This window comes from Solanum verrucosum, unplaced genomic scaffold (genome assembly GCF_900185275.1).
Source record: "Solanum verrucosum unplaced genomic scaffold, falcon-dt-bn FXZP01000106.1, whole genome shotgun sequence".
NCBI lineage: Eukaryota > Viridiplantae > Streptophyta > Magnoliopsida > Solanales > Solanaceae > Solanum > Solanum verrucosum.
Window position 1 is genome coordinate 40175 of NW_026020130.1, and position 8560 is coordinate 48734.

An 8560-nucleotide genomic window follows, 5' to 3' on the forward strand; every position below is an offset into this window, starting at 1 on the left:
GAATGATCTTAGTTCTACAACCGGTTGATACATAACAAAAATGTAACCAATCCATGCCTAGAATGATATCAAAATCTATCATTACTAACTCCACAAATTTTGTTGAGGTGACTTTCTAGGAAACCATGACATGGTAATTTCTGTATTCCCATCTAGTTATAACTGTGTCACCAACTTGAGTAGGGACTGAAAAGGGTTCAGAGAGAGTTTCTGGACTGAAACTGAAGTTTACAACTGTATAAGGAGTTACAAAAGAAAGTGTAACCCATGGATCTAACAATGCCTAAACATTAAATGGAACACTTGTAACTGTAACACCCCGGAAGCTAGTACGCTAAACTAGAAATAAATGTGAGGGTTCGAGCCGTGGAAGAGGGCAAAGGACAAAGGAGAAGACTAGGGAAATCCAATCTCCAATAGACACTGCCCAAGCAACCACGACCATGACCACGGCTCGTGGTGAGGACCACGGCACGTGGTGTGGCTCATGGTAGGCAAGGCAGTAGCCTCCCAAGCTTCCCAAAAACAAACCATCTTCAAGAGCCACTTCACGGCTCATGGTGAAGACCACGGCTCATGGGAAGTCACATGGATGTACCTTGGGTGTTGGGATGAAGGGACCACTTCCCTAGCCGTTGGTCCATGGACAACGAAGGGCAACGCAGCCCGTGGTAGGGACCACGGTCGTGGGAGGGGTCGTGAGCCTGCCATAGAATCTAGGGGTTTTGGGGGAAGGCTTCTTAGCCACTGTCTCATGATCCACGAAGGGGACCACGACTCATGGTGAAGACCACAGCTCGTGGAACCTCACGTAGTCCTTAGGCAGTAGGCTGGCAAGTCAAGGTTAAATGGGTAATTCCGGTTTCAACTTAAATGAAGATAGCTCAATTTGACTAAGCTTTGTACACCTATATAAGTCATTTTAACTCTAAAACTCACCCATTCAATTCATAATTTTCCAAAACCTAAAATATTTCCCCAAAATTCTTCCTCTCAAATATTTCTCTCTAGAAACTAGAAAAAAAAAAGTTCAAGCTATGATCAAGGTCAAGGTTCCATTCCTCCATTGAAGCTTAGAATTGGGCTTCATTGTTAAGGTATGATAGCTTTCATCCATGGATTTCTTCCAAATATCTAATTTCAAAGGATAGAAATCCCCAATTGTTAGGGTTTGATTCAAAAGTCATGGGTTCCTTTTGAAGTTGATTCTAATGGTTGTATTATGTTATATTAAGCATGAAAAGATGAATTTTATGAATTGATGCATGAGGTGATAGAATCACATGAGATTTATGATGGAATCCATATCTAATGTTTGAATATTAGATGTGGTGATTAAATGTAGGTTTTGAATCTTGAAAGGGTAAAGTATGAGATTATGCATGTTTTTATGAAATCTATGTAAATACTTTAAGAACACTTTGAAAGTGAAGTGTCAATGATTATGCTATTGTTGTTGTGTTAATTAAAAGGTTATTCTCATGAACACATATAAACTTTAATGTGAAATGTTTTCTCACATAGTAAGGGTTCTAAGGTTGAAAGGCTTTTCTCACCTAATTGAATCTAAGTGTAAAAGTGATCATGAATGGTTATAGTTGCTCATGCATGGTCTAAATTGGTATCCCAATGAACTAACTTGGATTGGTTGTCAAGGACACCCTTCCATGAGACATGATTTAAGTAAGACTTAATAAGTAATATGTGGGATTTATGCTTAACACTGTGTGGATATTGAAATGAAATGGAAGCTCACACATAGTTGAGTTCGGGCTTCCAAAATGGGAATTCTCATGTAGTAGAGTTCGGGTTTTCCAAGTATATCTCATGAGATAGAAGCCTTCACGTAGTGGAGTCCGGGTTTCTAGTAGCAATCTCTGTATCCCATAAACTACGTGCCCTGTAAGATATTAGCTAGTGGATCCACCTAAGCTAAGAGTTTTTGGTTCTACCTTGGGCAAGTAGACCAACCCTTTTTGGTGTGGGTAACACCGGAGGATCATGTGATAGCTCAGTTGGTCTCAATGTCGGTTAAGTCTTATTCCCACAAAAAGATTTTTAATGAACTAAGACATGATTGAAGAAGTATCTCGTAGTGTTCAAAGTAATGATTAACTAAGATGTGCTTAAAGAAGTATCTCATAGTATTCAAAGGTTTTAAAAGATTATACTAGCTTGCATTCAATATGATAATTATGACTTATGTTTTCGAACTATCTCTCTAATGATGTTCAAGCTTGAGAAATTGCATGCTTTGAAATGAAATGTCCCTTTTAGCAAGCTTTAAATGTTTTATTTCATAGTTATCATACTTCGTGCATTTTTTCGCTAACACATACTCTTGCCTACATTTTTTTCAAATGTAGGGTCTGGCAGTAAGGGTTAGTTTCATGGCTAAGTGTTGATCTTGAGATTCTGAGCTTTGGTGAGTCCTCATGCTTCGAGGATGGAGTTTTACTACTTTAGTTTCTATTCATTGTATTTCCTTTTTGGACATGATTTATGGGATAGACCCAATTTCATTCAATATTGTAATAGATGGCTATGATGAGACAAAGTGTCTAGACTTCCGCATTCTTTTATAAAAAACTTTTTAAACTTGAAATGTGTTTTGATCTTATTGTTCTATTTCTTATGTTATGAGGACTAAGTGGTTTGTATGGAGTCCTTAGGGGTTACCTTTGGGTTGTGGCAGTAATGTACCCATGACCACATTTGGAGAATCCTTCTGGTCTTGTCAAGCCTGAAGATCATACAACTTGTTCTGGCGCTGACCACTACTTGTACTAGACGAAGCACCCTGTTGAGTGGGGTAACCTGTTGGAGTTGTTGAAGTTGTATACTAAGATTTTTTACCTCCTTTACCATGCCTTGTAGAAGGGTAATCCTTCAACCTATGACAAAGTTGACCGCACCCAAAACACCCCTCTCTACCAGCAACACACTCACCCGGATGGTTCTTACCATACTTTGGACAAGATGGAAAAGTCTGATTACCTGAAGCACTGCCCTGAGACTTAGAGCTTGATGCCCTCCCTTTCTGATCATGTCGAAGCCTAGGGTACAGAGCGCTAGTTGATGAAGGAAAAGGGGTCGTAGACCTCTGCTGAAACTGTGAGCGATTTCTACCACCCGACCTCTACTAAAACTGTGAGTGATTTCTACCACCCGACCTCTGCTGAGAATATTCATAGTTGCCCGTTCTAGCCTTTCTGTTATCCATAGTCATTTCCTTGAGCTTATTTCCCTCAACATGTTGAGCATGGGTCATTATTATGGAGATATCCCTATCCCCTAAGAGCATAGCCTTCATGCACTTGGTCTTTACTAGGTCGGATACTCCAAGCAAGAACTTGCTCATTTGTGCTTTCGAATCCGCCACCATATGTGGAGCATACCTAGAAAACTAAGTAAACCTTAGCCCATATTCCTCGATTGACATCGACCCCTGCCTCAAGTTCATAAATTACTGGACCCTAGACTCCCTCAACTCTCTCGAGAAGAACCTATCAAGAAAAGCTCTAATAAAATAGTCTCACTTCATATGATATGCATTCGCACCTCTGTTATATTTCCACTGCATGAAAAAAATATGAGCCACATCATTGAGTTCATAAGATGCTAGTTCAACACTATCAGTACGAGTCACTTGTATTATCTCAAGAATTTTCTTGATCTCATTAATGACATTCCTTGGGTCCTCACCAACCTTCGACCCTAGAAACTCTCAAAAATTCATACAAACAAAATCTCAAACCCTGTCTACAGCTGATCCACCAGTAGGGTTTAGGAACTAGGCTTTGTTGTTTAGCCTGGCTGGCTACGATCTGAGCCAACATCTAGATCGCATTATAGAACTCTGCATTTGTAACCTCATGGTTTGGGACTGGACGAACTACATTAGTATTGTGTGTGTTAGCTCTTCTAAGAGGCATGATCTAAAATGCATAACAATAGATTAGAAGGAAGAAATTGAATCACACTTCATCACACGATAGAGATAGCAAAAAAGGTGAAGTTTTTCTTAGAACATCTCATAGCCTCCCCCTCATAGGTGTGGTACGTTTCATACCCATGAAAGAGACTCTACTTAGTTCTTCTTTGATACACCGTAGGACTCTTGAACACTATACTATGATACCAAGTTTGTCATGCCCCGAGGCTAGCCCCTAGACATAACACGGGACCTAGGTTTACAAGTAACACCAAGCTAACCCTGAATCTGGTATATCACAAGCATACTAAAATAAATCTAACCAAGTGGAAGAATAACTGAATAATGAATATAATCTAATGGAATTCAACTTAGAATATCATAAAGAAATAACTAAGCTCAAAGCAGAAAAATCCAAATCAACTGAGTTTGACTGTATGTTTGAAAGCCTCTAATACTGATGAGCTACTGGAAAAAGTCCCCAACTAACTCTAAAATGTTAAAACTAACAACGAACTAACTAAACTAAAAAGCATAAAGAAATGTCCTCGGATGATGAGGACTCACCCCTGACTATCACTGATGTGGCACTGGTATGAGCTAATCACGTGGCTGAACCTAAGAACTTGAGCCTGCATCATAATAGGATGCAACATAGAGTATGCATCACTACTTTGGATGTATTAAGCATGAGGGATATGCAAAGCTGACTGAATATAAAACATGCTAAAAATATTGTTCAACTATGTAAAGGGAACTGAACTAAAGTATTTAGGCCCAAGATACAATAATGCATAAAAACTAGAATGCAAGAGTAAACTGGAAGCATGCTGAAATACGTAGAATAAATACAACTATGGGCCTAAAGTACCAGACTTAACCTAATATTGTAGGAGAGTCTATTAATCGACATAAAAACATGTGAGCTAAAAGTAGATTCCGATGTATATGCCCCATCAACAAGACCCAATATACCTTGTCAACGTATAAAGGCATGATTGTGGTGTGATCACTAAAACTAATGCCCAACAGAGAGAACTTATAAACCTACGATGGCACGTAGATTTGGGACATGTGGGTATGCTGAACCCTAGTCCAACTCGGTGCTAAACACTACTCCACAACTAGATCTTTGTAGCTCACTTTAATTATGGTCCTGAATTCGTGAGACATAACTAAACTTGTTCAAAAAAAATTGCTGAGAAATGCAGTGGACAGAAAACTAACTAAATTTTGTTTAAAACTAAATGCTAACACCCTAAGCTAAATTCTGGAGAAGATCTAATTCATGTGAAAATACTACAATTACAGGCTAAGTTCATTTCCTTTCAAATCTCTACAAGAATTTAGGCAAACTCATTTAAATATGTATAGAATGGAGTAGTAATCACAAGAATCAATTTTGTAAAGAATCTGCATAGTTGGGCAAGCACCCTAGTTTCATAAAACCATAGTCATCGAATAAGGAGTCTGAAATTTTGGGCATAAGAGCGAACGAAACCCTTACTAAACACCAACAAACTTGTTGAAGAAGACTATGGAGAAATACTTTGGATTTCAAGGTTGAACTAGAAGGAGAGCTCTACTTTTTCTGGAGAAAAATTGTCGCCTCTTTCTCTTCTTTTCTTTCTAAGTCTGATGATTTTAGGATAATGAATTTTTTAGGTACGTAGGTTGACTAATTACTTAGGCTTAGACGAAGTAAAATGACGTAGGTTAAGTACCAAATGAATAGGGGAAAGACCAAAACACCCCTAACTTAAAACTAGAAAGGTTCCCCACATGAGAGTCTTCACGGGCCGTTTAAGGCATCACGACCCGTCTAGTGGGTCGAGAAGTTGCCCTGCCTGATAGAGTTTCACTAACATGGGCATAACTTTTTACTCCAGGCTCAGAAATAGGCAAACTTTGTGGAATTGGAAAGAGGATTCAAAGACCTTTGAATTGATAGTTCATGGGCCACCTAATTCATTTTGTGCTGAAAGATATGATCTCTTGAAGTTGACCCAAAACTCCAAACCTGATTAGTCCCTTTCATGGACGACTTCATGGTCTTTAAAAAGCTTCACAGACTGTCTCAGTGTTTATGGACCTTCACAGGAATCTTTGGAGTTTTGTGCTCCTTTCATAGACGACTTCACGATCCATGTGAAGCTTCACAGATTGTCTAGGCGTCTGTAGTCCTTCACAGTCATTTGGTGCAACTCCATGGGTAGGTTGTCAGGTCATGGACCTCTTCACAACCATGAACCCCTTCATGGATTTCCCTTTTCTCTTTTTCCATTCCAAGTTCAAATTTCTGAGGTGTTACAATTGATAATAAGTCGAGGATTGATTATATTTAATATCGATCTCTTAAATAGTACTCCTGATGAGTATGGTGTCTAGTGTTTGTGTTGCGAGGAAGAAATCAATGTAGTTGCACTTTTGAGTGATCTTTTTTAATCTTGTGTTGACTAGCGGCGTTTTGATGTGAGCCTTGCAATGAACATCGTACATAAGTTTTTGATCCTTTATGGTTGTGTTGAATGATTTTCTTTGAAGTGCCATGTGTGGTGAGGTTTTACTTGGAAACATGGTGGAATCTGATAACTGGTAGATTTGCATTTATTTGAGTTCTATTTAGCTCAATATTTGGTGTCATCAATTCCTAATTTTGTCCTATTCTAATAATATATTGATGATTAGCATCTATGAAGGAAAATGGACAAGGCAAGGAGTGATGTTTGAAATAATGACCAAAAATTCAAAAAGTTGTGCAAACTATATATTGTTGATCGCCAAACGAGAATGACAGATCACCTAATGAGAAATATCTTACCCAATATGACAATGCATAGCCCTTGTGTTTATCTAACCACATAAGCAAACTCAATAAGAGAACGCAATGTACCGAATGAGAAAGGCAGTCTTGCTGCTGAACATCGCTGAAAGGTGGTACTCAGCGATTCTTCGAATGGGTAAGGCTGACACAAACGAGTTTTTCAACAAAGGTTCAAACACGTGAAGCCTACTAATATCGTCAATTGAGTCGAATATTAAGTTTTGGGCCTAATTTTGTGAAATTATAAATGGCCCAAAGGATAGAGAAATTACGTATCGGGTGGAGTAGAATTCTGAATAGAAAAATATTTTTAGTTTTTAGAGAGAGAACACTTTACTTTTGTGAAGAACACTTATAGCTTTTGGGGTTTTTCAACTTTTATTCTTGAAATTGACAAATTGAAGTTGAATTCAAAGTGAGTTTACTTGTAATTGCTTTATTTAATGTTACCCATGGTTGCTTTCATGAAAGGTGTAATCTTTTTACTTTTAGTGATGAGTGGCTAAAATCTCAAGATCCAGGGGTGCAACTATAGAGTTGGGTGTTGATTTAATGTAGTGGATATTGTGCTATGCTCTGTTTTGATGTTGTTCAGACATGAATTTGGTCTAATTATGAAACGACCCCAAAAATGCCCGAAAATGTGCTTCGGAAACACCTATAATTGTAATTTTCATATATCTCAAAATCCGTGCATGATTTCGGAAATCCGACTTCATATTCTTGTTTAGGGGGGTCAAATTGAGTGGGGAATGGGTCTAACCCAAATTTTAGAGCAACCGTATCAAAATCCGAAATTTCCAAGTGAAGCCTTTTCGAGGGTCTACTTTGGAGGGTCATATCTCCTAGCACACAAATTATTTGGGTGGCCAATAATATATCCATGGAAAGCCCTTTGAGTTATCTACCTAACGCACTTCGTTTCACATCATTCGCAGTTCGGACGAAGAAGTTATGCCCATTTTTGTAAAGTCTGTCCGGCAGGGAATGCAATTTCCAGTAGCCTTTTTTACTGTTCACCCGCCCCCTTTTTTTTTCTAAGTGTTGGACGAATTTTTCTTCCAAAGGGCATATGTTATTTCCTATATAGCATTAGTTCAAATTTCATCTCTAAAACATTTCCAAAACACCTCTCCCATACTTAGACACATTTTCTCTCAAGTTCTCTCAAGAACCCTAATCCAAAACCTTCCTCAAGATTGAAGAGACTCTTGTTCCAAGTTGCAAGCTTCCATTGAAGACACTCTCAAGACCTTCATAAGAACTCAAGGTATGTGGTGTTGAACTCATGGGTCCTTCCACCCATAGTGCCTAGACTCTATTCTACTCACTAATTCATGGTTTAAGTTAAGATTCATATATTAGTCTTGTTCTTTGTAATAATTTCCTACACATTGAATTTTAAACATGAAAAGTGATTGTTTTGAGCATGTTGTGACCCTAGAACTTGAACCTAAATTTGGAATGGATGTGGAGATTTTCATGTGGTATTGTGGGTGTTAAAAAGGTGTTGTTGTAGGTTGTTCATTGGTTTGGCTGCATAATTACTACCCTATTTCCCATGCTCTTTGATTCCATTACATGCCTTCAAGGTGTTTGACAAAATGTCCAACTATGGAGAATTGATAAATTGATGTTTTAAAGCTTGAGTTATGAGATGTATGGAACTCCAAAGATGTGTTGATGACAAACTAAGCTTGTGTATATGTTCATTCCATACGTGAGATTGCATTAGAGCCTAATGGGAATTTCCTATATAAAGTGTTGCATGACCATGCCCGGTCCGGGGGAAAAGAATCGGA